Genomic DNA, 25898 nt, shown 5'->3' on the forward strand with positions numbered 1-25898 from the left:
ATGTGTGTACATATATATGTATTTGTGTATGTATATATGCATGTGTATGTCTGCATGTGTATACGTCTGTATGTGTGTATGCATGTGTATATGTATTCATGTGTGTATGCATGTGTGTGTGTGTCTGAACGTATTGAGGTATAATTGACACAGAACATGCTTTCAGTTTCAGGTGTGCAGCATAACGATTTGGTATTTGTATGTATTCTGAAATGATAACCTCAATAAATCTGGTTAACATCCATCACCACACATAGTTATGGTTTTTTTTCTTGCGATGAGTGATGTATTTTATTTTGATCATTTGGCTGAGAACTATTGACCAGAAGGAGATTAACGTCTTCGCTGTGAAATATCTGTTCACTAGATGTGAAGGAGGGTGAGCGTGAATGTACCGATGTCTCAGTGTGCCCGGGTGCCATCATTTTCCGTCTCGTGGAGCTGTGACATTCTGTGCTGCTCCCCACACTTCTCTCCCACCTGTACCTGCCCACGTGCTCTGAAAATGTATGACAGTCACTTTTACATTATGTAAGAACATGTATTATTGTACATTCTTTCTACCAATATCCGTCCCACATTTAAACCCACCATCTTTTTGGAATCATTCACATTCAAAAACCAAAGGAAAACCAAATTGCTTTTCAAAACTTTTTGGAAAGCTCAGTATTCATCCTGTGCTAACTAGAGCCCCTGGCCCACTGGTGTCATGGCCCCGCGGCTGGGTAGGGATCGACCTAGCCTGCTGTCAGTGTTATAAGCCTGAGATGTGTGTGTCCCACTCAGCTTGGACTGCCACAGCAAAACGCCACAGGCCGGGTGGCTGATAGGACACAAGTGTGTCCTCTTCTCACACTTCTGGAGGCCGGAAGTCCAAGATCAAACTGCAAACCTGGTCGAGCTCTGGTGAAAGCCTTCTTCCTGGCGTGTGGAAGCCTTCTCACCGAGTCCTCACGTGGTAGGGAGAGAGACAATGCCAGCTCTCCGGTGTCTCTTCTACAAAGGACACTAAGCTCATCGTGAGGGCCCCTTCCTCATGACTCCCTGGAAACCTAATTGTCTCCGAGAGGCCCCTCGTCCAAAACCATCACTTTGGGGATGAGGACTTCAAAATATCAATTTGGGGGAGGCACAAGCCAGGCCATAGCGTACAGCTTTTGTGTGCTCTCATAGTGCTCTAGTGGTGGTGGCAAGGGCATGAGCCAGCTTGTCAGAGTCCCTGGGGGTGCAAGTCCCTGAAAGAGGTACGTGTGTGCAATGTTGTATTCGTTTCCAAAGCCTGCGTCCCCCACCACACACGCGACCTCACTGGGTCCTCACAGAGCTGGTACACTTGTCCTCACGGTGAGGACCCTGAGACTCGCTGGACTCAGGGGCCTTAAGTCCCTTCCACGGTTGGAGCAGAGGCACCACAAGTGCTCCATCCTGTCCCTGCCCCGCAGGCACGGTGCTCCGGACCCGCTCCTCCAGAGGGGAGGCCAAGATAAGGACAGAGGAGAAGTGAAAGTGGGCGGAGAAGCAGAAGGACTGGTGCGCAGAGAGCCATGTCACATGCTGGGTTGTGGGACGAGGCTGCTGGTGGCTCTGTCAGGACAGAGCGATTTGCCGGGAAAAACTTACCCCTTTTTCCTTTGCCGGCTTAGACCCAAGCTGCTTCCCTCCTGGGGGCCTGGGAACCTAACTCCAGGGTCACGGATGCAAGGCCCAGGGAGGCAGGCGTCTGTCCCCAGCTCCCGACTGGCCCCTGAGCTTCTTCTTCCCTCCGGCCAGAGGGCGTCACTTGCTGCGCGTCAGCTACTGGTTCCCAAAGGAGTCTCCCCTGAACGATCTTGGCCACGGTTACAGCCTCTGCTTTCTGTTTTTAGAAACAGCAAAAACCACATGAGAGGACATCGCTTCTCCAATAAGGGGTCACCTGATAAATGTCGGCTTCCTACCCCAGCAGCCCCGAGGAGGGGCTCTATTCATGGCTCAGGTAGGTGCGGGCCTTGGGGTCACCCCCTCCTCTGCCATACCGTCCCCTCTGCCGACCCTGCCCAGGCTCCCTGCTACCTCATACATATACCCATATACGCCAATAGATACTTTATGTATGTGTATGTATATATCTCTATCTCTATGTGCTGAGACGTGCATTATCTATGTCTGTGTCTGTATCGACATGGGCTGATCTGTCTCTATACAGGCCGATAAGTACACTATCTAGGTATACGTATATACCTAGATAGCCTGATATTTACATTAAGCATGTATACATGCAGACGTATACACATACATGCAGGTGTACCTGTGTGTATATGCCTACCTTTCTTAATGTTCGCGGTGCACCCTGCGCTGTGCTAAACCCTTGGCCAATGTTACCCTCCTGCCAGCCCTCTGAAGCCGAGACAGGCCATTCCACCGATGAAAAAGCTAAGAGCAGGAGGCATTAGCTGCCCAGGGATACACCGCTCGTTAGCGGTAGGGCAGGGATGGAATCCAAATCCACGGCTTCCCCTCTCCAAGGACCGAGCTCCACTCTGCACTGCGTCCTCAGCCCTTCCCGGTCCAGGCGGCCCACAAGCTGAAGCCCCCACCCCCAAGCCTTGCCCCCGCATCCCCCCCCCCCGCCCGCCCCCTGGGGCGCCCAGCGCTGGCTTGGATTCCCTTTGGGGTAAACCAATGTGGCCGGGCTCTTGCTCTAATCCTAAACCTGCTCTTTTCCTTCCCAACTCTCTAATGTTATCAAAACAAACAGAAAGCATGGTTTATGGTGCACAGGGCTTAATTTGACTTAATATATAGAGCGCACGTATGCCTCAGGAATCCATTAAGTTTAATCAAGTGCAGGCTGTCGACCACGTCCGAGGAAGGGCCTGAGCCCCGGCGGCCCGGGTTCATCCACAGTTCACGTGGCAGAAATGAGTGAGTCACTCGTCAATGGCACAGCCAGGGCTGGATTACCCCGCGGCTTCCTTCCTTAAATGGACAGAGATTCCAAATGCTTCGTGAATAACAAAGGCCGTAATGTCCCACTCGCCAGCGGAGCGCAGGCCAGCCAGCAAAGGACCCGCAGCAGCTGTTTTTTTCCAGTGTGCTCACGGCTGCAATCCTAGCCCCCCCTCAGCTGTCACGGTCAAACCTTGTGGGGTCCGGCAGAGAGCACAGATGGCCGGGGGCCATCGGTCCCTCCCTTGGAAAACCGCAAGCGGAATCTGTGTCCTGCGGACAGGGCTCCCCCAGTGTGCTCAGCGGCCAGCTCCCTGCCCAGGGAACAGCGCTGCTCTTATTGGAAGGGAATCAGCGTTCGCCGCGGTGCCTTGGCCATTGCAGCCACACTAAGAATGCACAGGGCAGCAAACCTCATCTTCCCCCTCAAACCTTGTCTACTCCTTAACACCTCATCTACTCCTCCCTTTCTCCTTCCTGCCTTTTCGTTCTTGATTCTCCGGATGCGTCTGTCTTGGAATACTGGCTACGTGTTGGATAATTATTAAATGTTAAATGTATTAAGTAATCACGGCACAACGCGCTCCCTTAATTAAGCTACGGCAGAGGAATACAAAACATCACCGCCATGCTGACTTCTGATCCTTTCCTGCAGGAGGCAGAGGTCTATGAAAAACTAAGCTCTCGCGTTCATTATCGTCACCTATAAAGACTCTCCATTCTTCTCATAAAAAGGAGGAAGTCAGTGGGATAGAAGAAAGAAACACTCTGAAGGGGACTGAGATCAGAACGGCATAGAAGGTCAAGGACATGAGTTCTGGCACCAGTGTGCAGGGGTTTTGGATGTCCGCTCTGTCACTTTGCTGTGGGACCCGGGGCAGATCCCTCCCATGATCGGAGCCTCAGCGTTCTCATCTGCAAGGTGGGAACAAGAGTACTGAGCATCTTAGGGTGACTGTAAGGGGTAAGTGAGGAAACGTGGACTACTCTGTTGTTAGCAAGAGCTCGGGAAACATGAGGTCCTCCCTGCCCCGCAATATATCGACACTTTCCAGCTCTGGTGGAAACAGCACTTGCACAGGCTTTGGCAGATCCCTGAAGGCAAATCAGCTGCCCAGGGGAGCTTGCTGTGATCCCAGGGCCTCCCCATATTAAGAGAACTGATTGTGTCAAGGCTGATGGAGACGTTGGTCCCTGTCCAGACTGCAGAGACGTGAGGACCTCTTTCCCGCTCGTGACTGCCTGGGTTTGGTGAGCCTCTTTGAGGAGCTTTTTTTGTTTATTTCAATGGGGTCAGTGTCCCTTTCCTAGAATGGGAACGGGGTCAGTGTCTCTGCCCTAGAAACATCGCATCCCTGCCTTTGCCCCTTAAAGAGGCTGCTTTGTTGTGGCTCTTGTTCTATCTAAATTTTCTTTAAATTGACCTCCTTTCTCCATAGCGTACATGAAAATTCTGGGCCCCGATCAAATGTTTCTCAAAGGAGCCCTAATGCCTTTGGTCAGATGCCAAATAAACAATTTTCCCACTGGGGAGAGGACCCTCTTGTGACATATACCCAAAGCCCCACAGGCCATGGCGGCATTGACCACTGCAGTCTCTGCAGATGGAAAGAATCCCAGGGCCTCTCTCTCCCCCAGAGAAGAGAGCAGACGGTGCTTGCCCCTCCATGTTCCAGCTCCGTCTCCCTGCTCTTTGTCTGTCTGCCCTGCAGGGCTCTCCCTGTCCGCCGGCTCAGCCACTGGTCCAGGATCAACAAACATGTTGACTTACAGTAAGCCCTCTTGGCTCCCCCCGGGTCGCTGCTCCCGCCCAGTGCTGAGAGCCACTCTATGGCATGAAAATGTGGCCGAACACCCAATCAATGAAGCCAGCTCTTGTGGTTTGAACCTACTGAGCCTGACCTAGCACTCCAAGAGGCTTGTTGGGTTTCAGTGGCTAAAAGTATCCAGTGTGTTCATAGTTATTTCTTGACACAGATTTCATCTTCTACAATGGCCTCACAAATAAGGACTGTGAGCATCATGATGCCATGGAGGATGGACTTAGAAAGAAAGAAGAAAGAAAGAAAGAAATAAAGAAAGAAAGAAAGAAAGAAAGAAAAAGAAAGAAAGAAAAAGAAAGAAAGATAGATCTGGAAGAGTATAAGCCAAAATACCAGAGGTTATATCTTCACTGTGGGATTATAGTTCGTCTAATTAATTGACTAGTATTTTTTTTTTTTTTTGGTTAGTGGTCTTTCTAAATTTTCCATAATGCTCATATGTCATTCTTGTAACAACAACAACAAAATACAATTTACATTTTAAAGTAAAAATTACTGAAACAGTAGCCTGTGAATTCATCACTCTTTCCTCCAGGATGAGCCAGAGGCTGACAGTTTTCCCTTTTTTTTTTTCAGGTATAAATCATTATTTGCTCTGTGTGAGTTGGTGAGTGCTATTGACAAGGCTATTTTAAACGAACAAGCTTATTTCGGAAGGTTATGATGGTCTTGGAGGGAATTACCGGATTTGAGTTGGGCAATGTCTTGGATGCAGCGCCTGTTGTGATGAACAAGAGAAAAAATTACCGACGGGCTCTTTGGCTGGGAGGAAGCAGGTTCAAGCCTCTTCAGGTTTACAGTGGATTCAAGCAATTACCTTTTTTATATGTCAATTAGAAATCCAGCACCCCCTCAAGAGGCTAAGCATGGATCGTATGTCTCTTTACACATCTCTTCTCAAGGCCATTTGGTTAAGGAAGGCGTTTGACTTTGCAAGTGTGTGTGCCGATGTGCTTTTAGTAGGTGGCTCACTCATGTTTTCAGAACGTCAAGGCGGTATTGGTAACATAAAAGAGACGTGTCGACCTACCTTTCTGTCAGCCCTAGGTATTCAGATCCCACGTTATGGGGACACAGAAGTGCTTCAGGACCTCCTCTAACGCCCAGAGAAGGTTGAGTGCACTGTGGTTTGAACCCCCACTTGTTCCCCATGTTGGCCGTCAGGACACTCGGTGCCTAACTTCAGCGCCATTGCTTTCTCTCTGTCCATGAATAATGGAACTTGCTGAGCCAGTGTTTCAATGAGGGTTTTCTGTCTGTTTCCCCTGGGCCCCAGGGAGATGCCTGTGTGCACAGGCTCCTGGTGTGAGGGCCACTGCTGAACCACTGTTGCTGCAGGCTGGGCCAGGAGCCGTGGGATGCCAACTCTCAACAGAGCAGATAAGGCTTGATGGACCCTGGCCCTGGGCAGGCTGGGTGAGCCCTCTGTTTGAAAAGGCTTAGGAGGTGTTGGGAGAACCTGGCAAGGTGAGGCCAGCGACAGGGAATCAGTGCTTGTCCACCCGCTTGGATTTGGTAAAGACCTCACAGACATAGGAGGTCAGTGCCAGGATTATAAATAAATAGACTTCCAGAATATTCTGGGGCTAACCTAAGGGAAAACTGTTGGAGAACTGCTCTCAGGATGGCCAGAAGGGAAGCTTTTGATAATTTCATAGCAAATGATTATTTCCTCTGTAAATCGTGTGCAATCGTGTTACTGCTACATGTTGTAAATGACCTTGTGTGCGGAGCCATTGGGGTGGCTCAGAATCCAGTGTGTTCAGAAACATCAGAACCCTAGTACCTGCATACTAAGTCAGTTTTTTTTAAAAAAGAACATTTTGGGGGCGCCTCAGTGGCTCAGTCGGTTGAGCATCTGACTTCAGCTCAGGTCATGATCTCACAGTTCGTGAGTTCGAGCCCCACGTCGGGCTCGCTGCTGTCAGCACAGAGCCCACTTCGGATCCCCTGCCCCCTTCTCTCTCTCTCTGCCCCTCTCTCTCTCACAAATAAATAAAACATTTAAAAAATAAAAATAGAAATAAAGGGAACATTTAGGACCAGGCACTGTCCATCCAGGAAATAGGGTGAACGTAAAGTGAGTCCCGCCATCTGACCCGATGTGGCATACTGGTGCAGATTTGCTTTGCATCATAGAAGCTTCCATCCAAGTTGTTTATAAATCGTTTGGTGGTTATGGGGGCAACGTGAGTCCTGTTTTCTTGTTGACTTACACTGCAAATTCAGAGCTGCCAAAATTACGAAAATAAATCTTAATTTGGGCCAATATAAGTTCCGAATTTGTGATTACTCAAATGCGATCTCTGAAAGTTTATTTTTGCCTACTCAGCTAGTTGCCTCTCTAGAGAGAATGCAAATCAATAGAACAAAAAACCCAGTGAACAATGTTTGAAACCATTGGTGGAAGCAACCATTTCCACGCACCCTCAAATATTTTAGTTAAGAACTGATTACAGGAAAATTACCATTGCCCTAAACAAACAAACAAACAAACAAACATGCATCAAACACTGCTGGTTACCATGGGATAAGGATATGAAGAGAAACAAGATGGTCTCTGCTCTCAGCAGTTAAAACCAAGTCGTTGGGGGCGCCTGGGTGGCTTAGTCCATTAAGCGTCTCCCTCTTGATATTGGCTCAGGTCATGATGCCATGGTTGTGGGCTTGAGCCCCATGTTGGGTTCTGCATGCTAAGCATGGAGACTGCCTGGTATTCTCTCTCTCCCATTCTCTCTGCCCCATCCCCCTCACTCTCCCTCTCTCTCAAAAAAAGAAAAAAAAAAAGAAAAAGAAAAAACCAACATGTTGGGCTTAAATAAATTGAATATAGGATGGAATGCTTTAAATACATCTTTTTCACTCCCAGTCATGTTAAAAGGGGATACAGGGATCCTTGCAGCCCTCCTGGACCTCATAATCAAATCACAAACCCATGAAGCCTGGTATCTGATCCAATCAATGGAAAGATGTAGCTTTTGCAAAACCAGTAGGCAACCAGTAGCTGGCTTTTAGTTCTCTTCTGGCTTAAATTTCAGCAACATTCATTGCCACTGACTGTTTTCAACTTCTTGTCACTCTATCTTCCCTGTCTTTCTCTTTCCTGGTTTCCTCCCACCTCTGTGAATGTTCTTTTTGAGTCTGGTATTAGTCCTCTTGCCAATCATGTAATGCCACTGTTTTCCCGGGGGCTCATCTTACTCCGGAAACGTCTCTGAACAAGCTCATAACCACCCGTCACTTCTGCCGTAGGTTATATTCAGCATAAGGCGCAGAAATCTGCCCTTCACATACCTGGACAAGTGCAGCCATCCAACGCTTCTTCTTCTTCTTCTTCTTTTTTTTTTTTTTTTAAATTTTTTTCAACGTTTTTTATTTATTTTTGGGACAGAGAGAGACAGAGCATGAACGGGGGAGGGGCAGAGAGAGAGGGAGACACAGAATCGGGAACAGGCTCCAGGCTCCGAGCCATCAGCCCAGAGCCTGACGCGGGGCTCGAACTCACGGACCACGAGATCGTGACCTGGCTGAAGTCGGACGCTTAACCGACCGCGCCACCCAGGCGCCCCTTCTTCTTCTTTTTTAAGTTTATTTGTTTGTTTTGAGAGAGACAGAGAGAGCACTAGTGGGGGAGGGGCAAAAAGAGAGGGAGAGAGAATCTCAAGCAGCCTCCTTGAGGTCAGTGTGCAAAGCCTGATGGGGGGCTTGAACTCACAAAACTGTGAGATCATGACCCGAGCCAAAATCAAGAGTTGGATGCTCAACCGACTGAGCCACCCAGGTGCCCTTATGCTTCTGAGCATCAAGTGACACCAAAAAAGGGGATTGTTAGGCTGGCAGTGTGAGTAATGGACAGGATGAGGAGACAAGGCATGTGGACTAGGAGCCTTTTGTGACCAGGTGAGGTAACAAGATGCTTGATACATATTGATCTGTTGTATCATTTACTGTACCTCCTGTATGCCTCTTGCCTGGGTCTTGAGTTCTGTGTATGAGCCTGTCTCCTTTACCAGGCCGTGAGCTCTTTGAGGGGAAGGACCATGACTTTCATCTTTGTGTCTTTAGTCCACAGTACGTACTGTAGTATGACTTACTTGCACCAACAGGGCCATGGTGGGGTAGGAGAGGACAGCTAGGGAAGACACTTTAGATGCTGATGGTGCTTGTTGACCAGTTGGATGTGGAGCCTGAGGGTATAGGAGGAGTCAAGGAAGACTCTGAGCACCAGGTCGGGGTGACTGGCAATGGTGAGACCATTAACCGAGATAAGGTGCATGGAAAGAAGGGGTCAGTGGAGCCAACACTTGGGGTTTGGTGTGCACAGTGGAATTTGGATGCGGAAATGTTTGGAGGCAATGGCAGCACCAAACTTATGCTGACCTGCTATGAATTAGTCCACGAGATTAAAAACATGAACACTGGGAACTTAAAAAAAATTACATTCCTGATTGAATAATGGCATCTCTGGGTTTAGAAAGATCTTTTAAAATCATCTAGCCCAGTTGTCTGTCAAACACTTTAATCCTCTGTAGAACATTCCTGCTGAGCGTCTTGTACTTTGGTCTCGGTTTGTGGGCTTTCTCTGTATTTACAGTGTTTTTCCTTTTTGATTGATTCTTTGAGCACTGTGGCCTCTTACTCTGTTCTAAGTTTCTCTGGGCTTTTCTGTCATAACAGATTTTTTTTTTTTTTATAATTAGCTGTTCAGAGAAACCTTCCATTGGACATTTATTTACCTGGCTTGGGTGTTCATAATTTCATCACTGGACAGTCTGAAAACAGGGTTTCTCTAAACTCTGTAAGAGAAACTTTGGGTTAATTGGGAAACACGAGTTAAGAATCGGGTTCGCTCACAGCAACTGCCTCTTCTTAGCCCAAAGGTTTCCACTGCTTTTGGATTTTCTGACTCTTAGGGAAGCTGGAAGCAGACTGCCTGGGGGTGGATATTGGCTGCACTACCTACCAGCTGAGAGACTTTGGGCAGGTTATTTAACCCTTTGGAGCCTTGGCTTCTTCTAGAAAATGGAGATACTCATGGTGTTAATCTCATAGGGCTATGGGAGGGTTAATGTGAAGTGTTTGGGGGCACCTGAGTGGCTTATCTGTTAAGCTTCTGACTCTTGATTTCGGCTCAGGTCATGATCTCATGGTCATGAAATTGAGCCCCTCATTGGGCTCCGTGCTGAGCATGGAGCCTGCTTAAGATTCTCTCTTTCTCTGTCTCTCTCTCCTTCTGTCTCATGTCGCTCACTTTCTCGCAAGAAAAACAGAAGTGAAATGCTTAAATGGCCTCTGCCGTGTAGTAAGTCTTTTTTTTTAAATTTTTTAATGTTTATTTAATTTTGAGAGAGAGAGAGAGCATGAGCAGGGGAGGGGCAGAGAGAGAGAGGGAGACACAGAATCCGAAGCAGGCTCCAGGCCCCGAGCTGCCAGCACAGAACCTGATGCGGGGCTTGAACCCACGAACTGTGGGATCATGACCTGAGCCAAAGTCAGACGCTCAACCGACTGAGCCACCCAGGCGCCCCCACCATGTAGCAAGTCTTAATAAATATTGGGTCCTATTATCCCTATCTCAGGCACATCCTCCCACACAAAGGACAATCACCACTAGGAGAAACATCAAGAAAATGAGGAAAGATAACAGAGGCCATCCTGGCCTCCTCTAATGACAAAGCAAGGAAATGACTAGACTCAGTGAGGTCTGAATGTGATGGAGAGGAAGCGTCCACACTGAGCCAAGAGCCCCTCAGTGCGCAGTTTTCCAGGGAGAGAATTACAGGAAGACGCAGCTTCCGGCATTTAGAAGTGAGAATGTTTTCATCATCATTGTAAGGCCGATTTTAAATAGTTTGGCTAATTAGGTGGTGATTAAATTATACTGCTCCCATATGCTTGTGCTTTCTTCTCTGCAGAATATATCTGCCCAAAAAGTTGTAGGTGAATTATATGTTTGTAAAGGAATGTTTTGATTCTTTGCACATAGTAAGCACTCAAATGTATTGAATGGTTACCTATTTTATAAAGCTAGGAACAATCATAATAATAGCAGCTAATAAGCTGATAAGGATTTACTTTGCACTTCGCGGAATTATCTCATTCAATCCCACAAAGTTGGTAATATTATTCTTTCCAACTAACTCTTGAAGAAAGCAAAGTCTAGAGGGCAATGAATTCTCGGTGTCATCAAGATCTTTCTGTCATTTCTTTGTTTGCCTGTTTGGATTTTTGTTGTTGGGTATTCTTAGAATGCACCTGCAGGAGAAGTGATAGAAGTGACTTTCAATACAGCTCTAAATAGACGTGACTGCTAAAGAATTAGGAGGAATGGCATATGGCGATGCTGAGGATAGAGCCGTGGGCATGGCGTGGGGACTGTCAGAGTATGATGGACGGAGGAGGCGTGGGGAGGAGGAAGAACCGGGAAGACTGGGCGGAAGCCACCCGTGAAGCAGACTCGCAGTGAGCCCTTGGGCAGAGCGGTCGTGGGCAAGCCTGAATGACCCTGGCTCTTCTTCACCTAAGACAGTCCTGGCTCATCATAAATGAACCCCAATCATCTGTCTGGCGTCATCTGTTATTTCCTCCTCCCAGGCCTACTTTCCCGATGTGGTAAACTACCTCCTGTTGGAAAAATGTACTGTTTCTTTCCACATGTCTCTGTTTTTACTCATGGTATACCAGCTATATAAAATGTCCTCTTTCAAGACCCAGCTGGTTAATGTGCTAAAGCCACGACTTCTTTGAATATAGATGATCTCCAATTCTTGTAAAATTCTGCAAGATAGGCTTATTATTTCCATCTTGCAGATGGAGAAACAGAGACTAAATACTGAAGTCAGCATTGCACAAGTAGATCTAGGGCTAGCGGATAGGTCTGCCTGATTTTAAAGTCTGCTACTTTCTCCTTTTCCCGTGTCTGTAGAAATTCCCAGTCACCTTTTGAGCTGCAGCCCTCATGCTGTTTCCTCTGTGAAGCTTTAATGGAATTCCTCAGGTAATTGCATATTCCTTTATAGTCCTGTAACACTCTGTACACATTACAAAAACACTATTTATTAAGGTTGTATTCTGATTACACGTCCGTGTGGTTGTCTTGCCCCCCCCCCCCCAGTATGGGCTTCCTAAAGACAGGAAGAGGGTATGTCTTTATATATCTTTATAATGGCACCATCGCTCTATGTCTTCGCATTGCTTGTCATATAATATGCCCTTAATGAATTATTATTGAATTAATGAATAAATTAATTAATGCTCAGGAGCTCATCTGTGAAGCTGTGAGCTTCCTCCTCCTTGCCAGATTATTGATTCTGTCCTAAGTCTGTTCCCTGTTGGCGTCCCACACGGGCGTGATGAGCATTAACCAGATGGCTAGCCACAGAGATGTCCACCCTTGGACTCAAAGCCTGCTTCCCAAGCCAGGGTGCTGGAGACGACTGGAGACCATCCCAGGCCCTTGGCTATCTGGTGGCCCCAGTGGAAGCAGCAGCAGCAAATCCAAGAACGAAGTGAAACTCTGGATTTAGCCTTCAGGATCTGACCTGGGAGCAGAAGTCTTTGGTTTTCCCAATGCAACCCATTTTACAGCCTTTGCTGAGTCACTTCCCATCAGCATTACTCAAACAAAGATGCGCATTAGGTGCCGTGGCTGCTCTGGCTGATGCGTTTTCCAAATGTGTGTTGTAGCCAAATGTCTGAGCCCCATCCAATCCACAGTTTATGTTTTAATATAAGCAAAGTCACACAACCTCTCAGACACTCACCTACGGTTCTTGTCAATCATTCCTTGCCCTCTCTGCCGGTCTGTGACCTACCTTCTTTCAGATTCCATCCACTCTCCACCTTCAAGACGTGATGTGGCTTGTTTCCAGAAACTGAGATGGTTGCAAAATAAGCTGAGCCAGCCTCTGTCACCAAAAGGGTTAATATCCTCCCCCCAGGGACTGACCACAGCTGAGCTGCCACCCAGGTGCAGATAGTGACAAGTTTATACAACCAAATGGTGCAACAGTGGGCACCCTGAGTCTTGAAGAAGCATTTTCTCCAATGTTCTGGTCTTAATGTACAATGGCAAGAAATCATTTAACTTTGATTGTTGGTGTCGTTCTACCAGGAACACAGACTCCTTGCAAGAGTGACTTCTATCTTGGCTTATGCTGATGGTCCCAAGTGTCACCCGGTTCCGGTTTGTATTTGTTATACACAGAAATGGCCAGCTTCCAAGATATAAGTTTCCTTTTTCCTTGCTGCCCCCTTACCCAGCCCCAGCCTGCTAATAAGACACAAGCCCAGCTGTGCATTCACTCTAACAAGAGGGGGCAGGTATTGTACTGTGCATCTGGGTGTGTGAAGAAACGCAGCCATCAGAGAGCAAGCATTTAAACAGATCCATGCAAACAAATGGGGATCTTGTCAAGTCAAGCAGACCCAGGCTCAGGCTCAGGCTCAGGCTCAGGCACAGGCAGGATGGGCTGCCGTTGGGTGATTATGGAAGATTCTCCACATGAAGGTAGTCCCTGTCACCGGGCAGGGTAGGCTCACCACAGGGACACTTCCTAGGAGCCTTTGGGACACTGCATTTTTTTTTTCTGGCTAAAAACATTATGTAAATGCTTATGGAAGAGCCATTAACTGATTAACAGATGAGTATAAATTAGCTTGTATGATTAAGTGATTAATACCCATTGTAAGCAGAGCCCAAAGAGAATAGAGTCTGATGAAATGAGACTAAATATTTTGCCTATGCTATTACAAGGCTTTTAGGTAGATGTGTGGCATCTCATGTGGGTGTGATTTCTTCTAATATTTCGTTACAGTGAAAGAAGAAAGGATGAAGGTGCAGAAAGCCAATCTTTAATGGATCTGGATGCGTTGTCCACACCCCCACGCTAACCCTCCCAGCAGCTGTCATCCCTACTGGACAGACGAGGTGAGAGGACCCAGAGAGGCTAAGCAGGCTGTCCGAGATGGCAGACCCAGAGCTAACAGCTAGGATGGACCCAAATCCCACCACCTTTCCACAAGGTTAGCCCTCCACTGGGAATCAGAGATTTAAAGGAAATGTGTGGCTTGTTTTTGAATTAGTTGTAAGAATCAGTGATGGCTGTGACAATGATGATAAGGAGGACATCATGGTGGTGATGACTGTCATCCTTACTGTGAGCCAGACACCGTGCTAAGCTTTTCACATTTATTATTTTATTTACTCCTTATAAAATGCCTGTGAAGTAGGTGTTAGGAACCTCTTTTTGCAAATGAGAACATCAAGACAGTTACTGGGTAGTTGTGCTGGAATTTCAGCTCAGCTCTTTCTGATGAGAAAGCCTTATTTCTGGTTCCTGTACCCACTGACCCCTGGTCTGCTGGAGTGGGACCCAAGGATAGACAAGAACTCCCAGCGAGAGCCTGATGTCAAGAGGCCTTGAAGCAACAGACTCAGGGAACAGAGCTGGCGCTAGGATTTACTTGTTCTCCATCAGGATTTTGACTCAAAAAGAAAAAAATGAGTAATTTAATATTAGAAAAGAGTCTAGCATCATTGAATTATGTCTAAAATAATCAAATATTAGCTGGAAAAGTAAAGAGTTGTATTTAGGTATACACTTTTTCTTAATTTTATTTTCTGTATTATTTTTGGATATAAAGGTTGGCAGTCAGATTTAGTTAATTTAATGGATTACTCTTGAGATGAGAAAAAAGATAAGTGATTCCCATTAAGATCTATTACAGGAAGAGACTGAATATCCAGTGGACAATATGAGACTTTTGGGTGCTTCAGGGTGAGGATCCACCCAGGGGAATCCAGGGTGAGACTCTAGTGCTGAAATGCAATTTGTTTCTTTCCAAAATTGCCTAGAGATGGGGCCAAAACCAAATCCAGAGTTTTTTACTTGGAAAAAACAAATCAAATGCATGAATTAAAATGGGCTAGTATTGGGGCTCCTGGGTGACTCAGTCAGTTAAGGGACCAACTCTTGATTTCAGCTCAGGTCATGATCTCACAGTTCATGAGATCAAGCTCCACGTCAGGCTCTGTGCTGGCAGCATGGAGCCTCCTTGGGATTCTCTCTCTTCCTCTCTCTCTGCTCCTTCCTTGCTTGTGCACACACACATACTCTCTCTCTCTCTCATTCGCTCGCTCAAAATAAATAAATAAACATTAAAAAATGTGTTAGTACTACTTTGCTCAAAAGAACACAAGAATTGATCTAGACAGAGAGCGTTGCCATCAGTGCAACAGTGTTAGCCAAATGATGAGCTGCGAAAACTTCCTTCCCTTCTCCCCCATCCTGGTCTTCACAGTTTCCTTCAATGAGGGGACTGCTTCCGGAAATGCCAACATCAACGTGTGTGGAGATGTGGCCCTGGCTTCAGTCTTCTTCCCCCTGTCATCAGACACTGAATCTTTCTTCTGGGTCAGTGTTCAAGTGAATTCGTCAGACAAATAAATCCATGCAGGTACTTAGCAAGTTGTTAGACATTATAGTAGGAGTGGCTCCAACCATGAGATGTGCTACCAATGCTGAGTGTTTTACGGATGAGGGCATGTTGGCTAGGAGCAGTTTAGGGGTGCTGCTTTATGGGGGTGTGGCCAGGTTCCCCATGGACCTCATCCAGGGAGAAGTGGGGCTGCTGGCCAGACATGCATGCAGTGGGGGGAGCACAGCACAGATCAGCAGGTACACGGTGAGTCTCCACCGGGATACTTATGTCGACCCACATTGCTGACCCCAGTCTTCTTTTCTCTATGACTCTGTGACAGGACCCCATTTGGACAAGGGCCCTTCTATTTGCCCCGAAACCCTGAGTTTTTGGAAGGCAGGAGCATGTCTTAGCCCATGTGGAGTCAGCACCTTGTTTATACAGGTGTTGATTAATGTCACCAACACCAGTGAAGAGGACAGTGTTTAGCAATCATCTGTTCTTGATTAGTGGCTCACCTCTATTATCCATGTAACCCTATAATCCATATATCCACATGCCAGATTTCCCCTCCCATTCTAAAATTTCCCTCTCATACATGCTTTCCCATGTATCTATCTATACTTTCACATTTTATCACATGTATTCTTGTAACGTACTCCCGAAATAAGTCACTGTGTAAATAAACCAATGAACAGAGTGCTCAGATTTGTAGGAGCAACACAAGCTACCACACTTTTAAAAACGCCTTTTAAGAAACATGGTGAAATTATGACAGTTCTTTGCTGCCCGGGTCCTCTACCTGATCTCTTTCTGGACCACCTCTTTGTAATGTTATATTAGACTAAGAGGCCATCGCGATGTACATGTGTGCACGCTTTGCCCCCAAATTCCCATCTATCCAGTACTTATTTTCTTCACTTAATGCCTTAGGAAATCTCTAGTGAAGTCCCCTGACAAATGTTAGTGCCCTGAGTGCCACAAATGCATTTGAGCTTTGTATATTCAGTATTTGCAAATAAGGTTGGAAGATTGCTTACCTCAAGGGATAGGGCATCAGCTCTGTGGAAAACTAGGGCACAACAGCATTAGGGGACCTGGTCCCCAGTCCCCAGAGCAGGAAAGCAGGTAAATCGGAGGCTGGTTTGTGCCTAGTATTGGCGATGCTGTCCCTGTCACTGGGGTTGGGAGGCAGCTGAAGCCAGGTGGGCGAGGAGCAGAGCGGCTGTGGTCCCTCTAAGGTGGCCAGATGGCAGGGAGCTGCCTGCTGGGCACAAGAATGGCCAGCCCAGGCATGGGCACTTTTTTGCTGGAATTTGCTCTCTGTTATCAGGGTGCCAGGTGACACGGGTCATCTTCCGCTTCAAGCCAAGTCACAGGACAACAGGAGAAATCTACCACCTGGCCGAGACACCTCAGTGAACAGCCCTCACATGGGCTGAGCTGCAAGTCAATGCTCAGAAAACAAAACTCTTTCTTGTCTGGTCCTAAAGGGCTCCTCCTGTCCAGTCCTATGCAGAAGACTGGCTGCCTGTGGGTCTTGGATGGCTGAACTTGAGGTTCGTTTACCAGCCGTAGCTCCCACTGACTGCAGGTGCATTGCTGACAGTGACTTCATCCCGCCCCATGCCCACTCTTGCCCCCTCGCCGTCCCCTGTCTTCCCGGTATGGCTCACTGAGGGATGGGAGTCGCAAGACAGTTAGCAGGGGTTGAACAAAATGAGTTGATCGGGAAGAGAGTTTCATATAAAAATAATAGCCTGGAATAGAGCAGGTTTGGTGTGGAGACAGGAGTGAGCAGGTTGTCTGACAGAAGCCGCAAGCTCTTCCAGCCGGGGCCTCAGGCTGGCTAGTTTGAACCAGGAAAATAAGGATTTCAGTAAGGTCTGCCTTACAGCTGAGTCCCTCTTGGGAGTTAAGAGTCACAGATCTAATGCCATTCTTTATCACCCTTGTTACCTCTCGGGGCCTGGCAGGGGCCATCAGCTGCACAAGCTGTGTGTCGTGGGCGCTGAGCTGTGTGTGTTAGGACCCCACCTCCAATAGATCTTACTAACATTATTAATGTTCACAGGCATTTGGGGGCCCCTCCTCTTCTCCAAACCGTGCCAATAATTTGAGAAAGCCCCTGTGATGTGCCAATTCATGGAAGAGAAAAAAGACACGCGAGCCCCCATAAAAGGAATTAATAATTTCATCTGACCTGAATCCTAGGTTGTAGGCAACAAACCTTCAGGAAATGAGATTGGGACCTTTGGCTTTGATAACAGCCTTGGTTCTCCTATGGGGGGTCAGTCTTTTGTTTTTGGCAAACCATCTTCAAGTATCTGGAGCCTACATGCTGCCTTGAGGCCTGTGGTGAACAACCTTTATAGGTGTTAGTCTGTTCAGTAATAATGCTGAACGTGGGGCCACATGAGGAGCCCTCAGGAAGTGCCCTGCATGGGACAAGAGGGAGGTGTGCATGACAGGAGGGAGAGAGAATGCTGAAGACAGGTGAGCTGCAGGGGCCTGAGGAGATCTCCAAGGAGGCCAGGGCCCAGGGGGTCCCTGTAGCCCCACGAGGCACAGGCTTCAGTGTGCTCATGTGTGAGCACCTGGGAAGGTGGGGGAAATGGGGGAGTGGCCTTGTACCCAAGCGGAAGGGGGACCAACATATAGATAAGGCAGGATGAGAGTGAAGAGGGGGCCGGCAGGGTGATGGCCTTGGAGAGTGTTCGTTGCTGGGGAGAGTTGAGAGCCATGTTCTGGGGCCCATCAGCTTTGTCTTGAAGGCATCTGGCAGTCTGTAAAGTTCCAGGAAACGTGGAGGCGCGGGGGGATGCCACTGGCTGGATGGGCACACTGAGCAGCTTGGCCGTCTCTCGGCCCCGCCCGCCCTGCGGCTGATGCCCTTGTCTGGTGACACTTGAGAGAAACCCAGAAGCTTCACATGACATTTCTCATATGTGGAGGCCCCTGGGGAAGTTGCCCACAAGACAGGAAATCCCAGGTCCCGCTGGGGCCACCAGTTCAGAGCTAGAAACCAGGTAACCCTTGGGGAAGTGAGACTCCACAGGGCCTCCCTCCAACCCCCCACTTGGAGGATCACTTGATCCGAGCCAGGAGCAGGACCAGGACCAACCAGGAGACCTCTGCAGCGTTTACCCAGAGTGCTCACCTTCTTTCTTCTTTTGATCAGCTTCCGAAAAACCTCCTTTTCCAGTGTCCTTATCTCTTTCCTCTCTCTTATCTGTGACAATCCCTTCTCCCACTAATGATTTTATAAGCTCCTTTATATGGGGGTGTAGATCACAGAGATGGTTTATACATTCCATATTTTAAGAACGGCAAAGCCTTGACCCAAAGGCAGAAGATCCAGGCCCGAACACTGTATTCACTTTAGTGCATTTGAGGGGATCAGGTGTGTGCACTGAGCTGGATTTGGGGTGGCAGGGATTTCCCATGTGGAAAGAATGGGCCTGACATTTTTGAGGTGCGGTTATGGAGTGTGGGGTGTTGGTACCAGTAACACTGGACTGGCAGTCAGGATATTGCTCCCAGGCTGTCTGTTCTCAGTCTATCAGGTTAGTGATCTGGCCCAGGTAGATGACATTTAAGAGCTTTTCAGTTCTTGAAGTCAAAGATTTTCCTCATCACACAGGATTCACCATCCTGAACCAGGAGAAGCAGCTAAAAACCCTGGATTCCAGCCCCGGTGCCATCTAGACAGAGATCGCGTCAGAATGGACCCTAGTGGAAATTGAGCCTTTCAAAGTGACGTCAACATGATACTGGCACCTGGCCTTGGGTCTCTTTACAAAGGAAAGGGGAGGAGCAAATTCAGGTAAACACCAGGAGAGAGGTAATCCCCGTCCTCTGTGGCTCCTAGCACTGACCTCCACCAAGGCCAGCCTATAAGGGTTGGTGTCAATGATGTAAAGCTTGAAACTTGATCCCTTCCCAGGGAACAGAATGGGGGTGCGGTTCTTGAGAAACCAGACTGAAGAGAAATTAGCCTTCACCAGCTGCTCCTGTAATTGCATTTAAATTCAGTTAAACTAATTTCTTACACTTGATAAAAGCAGTTGTCTTTCCAAATCATCCTCAGACTCCTCCATTCCAAACACAATATAAATATGCCACGGCCTGGTTAGAGAGGTCCTTCCTTCTGGGCCTCTTTGTCACCTTACCTCTGTTCTTGGCCCTTCGCTGGGGCACAGTTTTTTGTAAAGAGCTCAGAAAGCTGAACTGCCCTATTAGCATAAGAGTCTGTGACTCATTGACTCACAGATTGTAAATCACACTCACATGGGATTTTAATTAATTATATTAATTTTAGGGGAAACAACAAAACTGAAAAGTCTACAGTGCCTCATTTACTGAGAAACTCTGAAATGTCTTTTATTTTTAGCAAGAGCCATAAAAACATCTCATACTGAAATAATGCAAAAATCAAGGAAGGGTTGTATTACTCAGCGTGATCGCGCCCTTTAAAAGGCTTTGACATTTTCTTTATTTTTGTAAGGTTTTTTAGAAAGAAAAAAATATATATTATATTACATACACATCTACACATGCATACGCTACCCAGATCCTCTCTGCAAGAATATTCACTACTGACTGCAATTTGGTGTAAGGTGGTTCTATCTTAGACCCTCTCAAAGGGAGATTAATTACTAAATTATCATAAAAAGCATGCAATTAGTTATCTTCATTTAAGAGACTGCCCCATGGTAAGAGACTCTCAAATACTTGTATGCACATACACACTTCATTCGTTGTTTATTATTCATTTGCATTTATTCATTTAGTCAAGCTAATATATATCAGGGCCTACTATGTGCCTGACACTTTGCAGGGGCTGACAGTACAAAGTGAACTTAATAAGACCAGTCTGGAGGTGGAGGTGCATAGGGTTCCACATGGTTAAGCAGCATCATAGAATCAAGGGTACAGGGCTGTGGGAACAAGGAGGGAGCATCTGAGGGCATCAGAGAGAAAGGGAAAGGACAGAGGGGCAGTGACATAAAGGAAAACCAAGAGTGAAGATCTACAGGTTTTAGTTCAGGAAGTGACTCTTACCCGCCATGTGTGTGTCAGACACTAGCCAGGTGCTGGGGAAGCCAGCAGTGAGCAAGCTAGACACAGCCACCCCTGTTTTGGAATTTACAATCTAATTAGGAGACGTTAGTCAAATAATAGCACAGGAATAAAATTGCTATTTTGGTAAGAACCTTTAAGGAAAAAGTACAGGGGCTTTAAGAGTATACACCATGTAGCTAAGCTACATGGTGAAAATGAGGGTTGGCTTGCTTGAGAAAGTGACAATAGAGCAGAGACCTGACAAATTAACAGGCATGGCCAGAGGAGGGACGGTGGGAAGAGTGTTCCAAGTAGAAGGAACAGATAGGCAAAGCACTATTAGAGAAAGCTTGGAATTTTCTAGAAACCAGGAAGAAGTCAGAGTGAGTGGAACACAACAAGGGATGATGAGGTGGGAGGTGGGGAGGTTAGACCCTTCTAAGACCAAGGTCGGAGAGGTGGGCAGGGACAAGAATATATAAAATTTGGGCTTTAAGCTAAAAGTAGTAGAAGCACAGTAACACACTAAAAAAAACCCACCCACAATTTCTTTAGGGAAGAAAGTTATGAATTTAAGTGCCTTACATTGTACCAGAAGCTCAAGAAAATCAGTTATTGTCCCTCTTTCTGTACCCAGCTCAGGTCCTTGACTAGGCTAATGCATGTATTCTGCACCTACATGTTGGTCTCCAGTAGTATATTTTGTACTGTTGGTTCTGATTTTGATTTTTAAACCAGTTTGTCAACTTGTCTCCTGCCTCCATGACCATTTATGGTTTCTGCTATAATTAGCCATCTGGATGATGGAATAGCTCATTCATTCCATGATTCATTCAACAAATGCTTATTGAATATCCCTGTTGTACAATGATTTATCCCTCGTTGAACTTACAGTTTCACAAAGGTGTAAGATACATGCATAAAAATTATAATATTGAATGTTATACTGGAGGCCCTAGACAGTGCAAAGGAAGGGCAAGAAAAACAACAACAGTATGTTCATAGAACATCTAAAATAACCTACAGATAAATTATTAGAATTAATGAGGGATTTTTCCGAGGTAGCTGGATACAATAGCAATATACAAAACTCAATTGTATTCCTATAAATCAGTAAATAATTATGTAAAACATATGAAGCAATTAATATAAGTATGTTTTTAACATATGGAAGATATGCACAGACAAAATTTTAACACTGTATTGAGAGATATTAAAGAAAACCTAAATAAATTGAAAAATATACCATATTCATGGATGAGAAGACCCAATTTTGGAAGGATACTAATTTTCCCCAAGCTGATTCATGGATTCCATGTAATCTTAATCCTAGCCAAAATTCTAGCAAGGTGTTGGTAAAATTTGAGAAGTTGATTCTAAAAGTTAGATGTAAACACAAAGAATCTCTGACTCTTCTGAAGAAAACAATGAAGTAGAAAGACTTGCTCTACCAGACACCAGATTTGTTTTAAATTGTAGTAAAGGCAGCATAGTCTTGGCACAGAATGGACAGATGGACTAATGGAACAGAATAGAGAGAACAGAAAAATGATCAACACATGTGTGGACATTTGACATATGAAAAAGACGCATGGCAGATGAATGAGGAGAGGAAGACATTTTCAATGATGAATTCCAGGTAGACTACAGATCTAAGTGTAAAAGGTGAAACTATAAGCTTTTAGATGTCAATATAGAATATTTTCACATAAAAATATATGCAATGTCTTCTTAAACAAGATCAGAAAGGAAAGATACATGAGATTGGCTACATTAAAATTAAGAACTTGTATTCACCAAAGGATTCTATACAAATAATAAAAGGTCAGACTGTAAATTGGAAGAAGATGTAAATATGTTATGTTACAGAATATGTAATATATGTGTCAATAAATTGAAAATCTATTTTAAAAACCTACTCCATATCAATAAGAGAAACTCAATTCAGTAGAAAAATGGACAAAACCCAATAAATTACCAAAGATGAAATCCAAATGGCCAATACATAAGTGTAAAAGCATTTTATGGGTAATGAGGGAAATGCAAATTAAAACCACAAAGAGATAACACTACATACCCACAAGACTGGCAAGTATTTAAAAGTTTGGCAATACCACGATTGGATAAGGTGTGCAATAGTGAGAAGTCTCAAACACTGTGGAGTGGAAGGGAGGTGTAAGTTGGTACAACTACTTTGGAAAAGAATTGTCGTTATCCACTCCATTTGAAGATACACAAAGATAAGCTTATAACTCTGTGCTTCCGTATCACATATGTCCTAGAGAAACTCATGTATGTGTACACTTGGATAAATGTACCAGAATGTTTAAGGCAGAATTCCTGATGATAACTAAAAACTGGAAATAAGCCAAATGTTCTCTTACAAAGAATGGATAAATAAGTAGGATATTCATAAAATGAGGACTGTACATCAATAAAGATAGATGTAGCTATTTGAAGCACAAATGACTCTCAAACAGTGTTGAACAAAAGATAAAAGGCAAAAGGATACGATGTGGAATGATTTCCATTTGTGTGAAATTTCCAGTCATAAGGACAGGTAAAATCAAACCATATTGTTTATGGAGACATGCCAAAGTGGTAAAACTATCAAATAAAGCCCAAAAAGAATGATCACAGAAGTCAGGACAAAAGTGGCTTCCAGGGTAGAGGGACAGGGATATGACTGGAGAAGTTACCTGGAAGGCTTCCAGATGGCTGGCCACATTCTAATTCTCGACCCAGGTGGTGGTTACAGTAGGTTCATGTTACTATTATTTGTAACACTGTACACAGGTCTTTAAGATATTTTTCTGAATGAATATTATATATCCAAACCAAAATTATTTTGTGAATTGCATGTATGATTACAGTTTTCCTGTGGATTTCCAGTCTTCTGGAATCACTCTTCTCTTTAATATCCAAGTAAGAATAATGCATCTCCATCATGTGTGACTGTGATTTAGTGTGGCTGTGACTAGTCCCTATCATCATGAAATGCTTCTTAGTTTCCTGATTATTTTAAATGGCCTCTCACTCTAAACTGCTGTCCCAGGCTGCACCTGGCCCACCTGACCATTGTCCTCTCTTGTGATGATGGTGTTGTAATCAAGTGACCTCAGAACAGGGTACTGGTGTTCTCCCCTAACCCTATTCAAGCACAGAAACAGCCATCACCAATCTGTTTGGATCATGCAAACCATCAGTTAAGTACATTTGAGTATGCACAAACATATGAATATTTACTTATTTATAATTTTTATACATGTACTACCATGATTAGCTATAATTTCAAGTGGATGTAAGTCCACATTTCAAAAATGTTGATTTTTTTTTTTTTTGGTCATCATCTTGACAGATCTGATTAGTCATTGTTATTTTTTTCCTTCAAATGTATTTAAGAGCCATTTTCTGGAGGTGAGTTTGTTTGCATTATCAGCCTTAATTCCAATCTCTAGTTTCTTTGCAGAAATGTTTTAAAATCACTTGGACAGCTTCTGTGAGGATGAAGTTAGTTAAGGCTAGATGACATAATAAATAAACTCACTCAACACCCCCATGTGTAAATTATAATACCTTTCGATAGGTCAAAAGTAATAAATAACACTATAGTAGTTATTGTTTGGGGGGTAACAAAGTACAACAAACACCTGTGGTTTAAAACAACAAACACCTATTATTTCATACTTAGTGTATGTTAGTCATCCAAGTATGGATTAGATAGGTGCCTTTGCCTGAATGTCTCTCATGAAGTTGAAAGTATCATTCAGGTCTGCGGTATCATCTGAAGACTTGCTGGGATGGGGGGGTGGGGATGGGGGAAGGTAGTTTCTCTGCTTCCAAGCTCACTCATGTTGTTGACTTGCCACATGGCCTCTCCATGGGCTTGCCTTGCAATACCCCCAAGTGAGCAATTCAGAAAAGAACCTAAGACAGATCTCACAATTGGATCACAAAAGTGAGCTCCGCCCCCCCCCCCAACCCCACCAGCCAGAGCCAGCTTCAGGAGCATATAACCTGAGCAGTCACACTGGGTCCTGTGTTTAAAAGGGCCCTACAGTTGGTTTAATGCTCTATTAATAATTTTTTAACAAAGGGGTCTACATTTTTATTCTACACTGAATCCTACACATTACGTAAGCAAGTCCTGTTTTGCTAAATGTCACTGAAGTCAGATAGGGCTACATTTCCCCAGGTGAAAACACCTAACTCGAGGACAATTAGGTTCTCTCTAAGGAATTTCAATTAGAGCCAGAAACTGGGAAGAGGAGTCGAGTCCTAAAGTGTCGCTGCTTCTGAGGTCACCAAAGCAGCGTCAGCTCTTCCCAAGTTCTGGACATTCAGCTCTTCCTTGGACTCCATGATTTATTCTGGGTTCTTTCTGATAAACTTCTCTTTTTGCTTCATCAAACAGTGTTTTGGTTCTGTTCCTTGTAACTGAAGTATCTTAATGGATTCAACCAACTTTACTGGTTGGCCATGCTTTGGCTAGGACTATACAATGGCTCTACCCCAGTCAGAGGTGTGCTGGAGGTGGGTTGCACACACTTGGCGGAGTCAATTTTGTTCATTTCTCCCCAATTCCACGTTCAGTAATTCCAGAAGGTTTGAAATCTGCCATAGTGGGAGTATATCCACCACAGAAACCAGAAAATGTCACAAACCAAGAGACAGTTGCTCAACATTTATCAGCTCACCAATAGACCTAGTCCTGCTTAAGGTGAGAACGAGGGAGTTACAGGAGACCAGGATCTGTTGGAACAAGGCAGAGAATAAAGAGCCTACAAACAAAACAAGAAAAATCTAAATTCTTAAAATTAATGGTGTAGTGACTGCCTTAGGGGAGACATTCCAGCCCACCCCATGGTTGCTTTTAGCAATCATGAGATCTTCCCATCCAGTTTATTGGAACAGGGGTGGGCCCATCATCTAGGTGGACCAACTGGATTTTGAAATTGGAATTTGAAATTCAGATTTAGCCATTCCTGTTCAAGGTGGCAGAATGAGTGAAATATTTGTTTCTACTCCCTTCCGAGACTCCAATAGAATGTACAGGAATCAGTCTTCAGGAGCATCATCAGCAAACACGATATTTTAGCAAATGTCAGGGGCGCGAAGGGAGTTTGGGAGCAAAGAGTTTTGCTGGACGAAAGGGGTTCTGATAAACGAAACAGAGTGAGGGAGCATCAGCCCAGAGAGCCCAGGCAGCTACTGCTGAAGCCTGGGAATGCTCCAAACTCAGTTGGTAGGTAGAAAATTCTACTTATTCAATTACCATGCCAATTGCTTCTCCACGATTCCCTCCCCTCTCTTCTCCACCACCCCTAGAAAGGCAGTCCAGTGCTTTACCCACAGGCAAAACAAAAGGGGTCCCAGCCTAACAAGAATTAGGGCTGCTTGGGAGGATGCTGTGCTCCTGGATGAAGACCTCTCCATTGCATCTGGAGACAACCTAGCCCCAAACCCAGCACCCCACCTCACCAACTCCTCCTTTGCTTATTCTGAAGTAAAGCCTGCCAATTGCACAGTCTGCTTGCATCTACAAACGCCCCAGTCATCTGATTGTGAAAGAGCAGAGAAACAGACATGTGCTTTCAACACAGAGAAGACCCACCAAGCAACCTAGAAACAAACCAAGTCATTCTCCTACCTGCAATTCCA

General features: G+C 45.5%; 2 long non-coding RNA genes across 2 annotated transcripts; one reads left to right on the forward strand and one right to left on the reverse strand.

Moving 5' to 3' along the window:
* Positions 1-263: 263 nt before the first annotated feature.
* On the reverse strand, positions 264-16573 carry LOC109495527. The gene is made up of 3 exons (XR_002150967.3): positions 16214-16573; positions 1621-1855; positions 264-499 (listed from the first exon to the last, which is right to left on the reverse strand). It is a non-coding gene; the product is annotated as an uncharacterized LOC109495527 (long non-coding RNA).
* LOC109495526 lies at positions 10238-22982 on the forward strand. Its single transcript, XR_006591857.1, has 4 exons — positions 10238-11748; positions 12865-12936; positions 13568-13775; positions 18817-22982. It is a non-coding gene; the product is annotated as an uncharacterized LOC109495526 (long non-coding RNA).
* The last annotated feature ends 2916 nt before the right edge of the window (positions 22983-25898 follow it).

This window comes from Felis catus, chromosome F1 (genome assembly GCF_018350175.1).
Source record: "Felis catus isolate Fca126 chromosome F1, F.catus_Fca126_mat1.0, whole genome shotgun sequence".
Classification (NCBI taxonomy): domain Eukaryota; kingdom Metazoa; phylum Chordata; class Mammalia; order Carnivora; family Felidae; genus Felis; species Felis catus.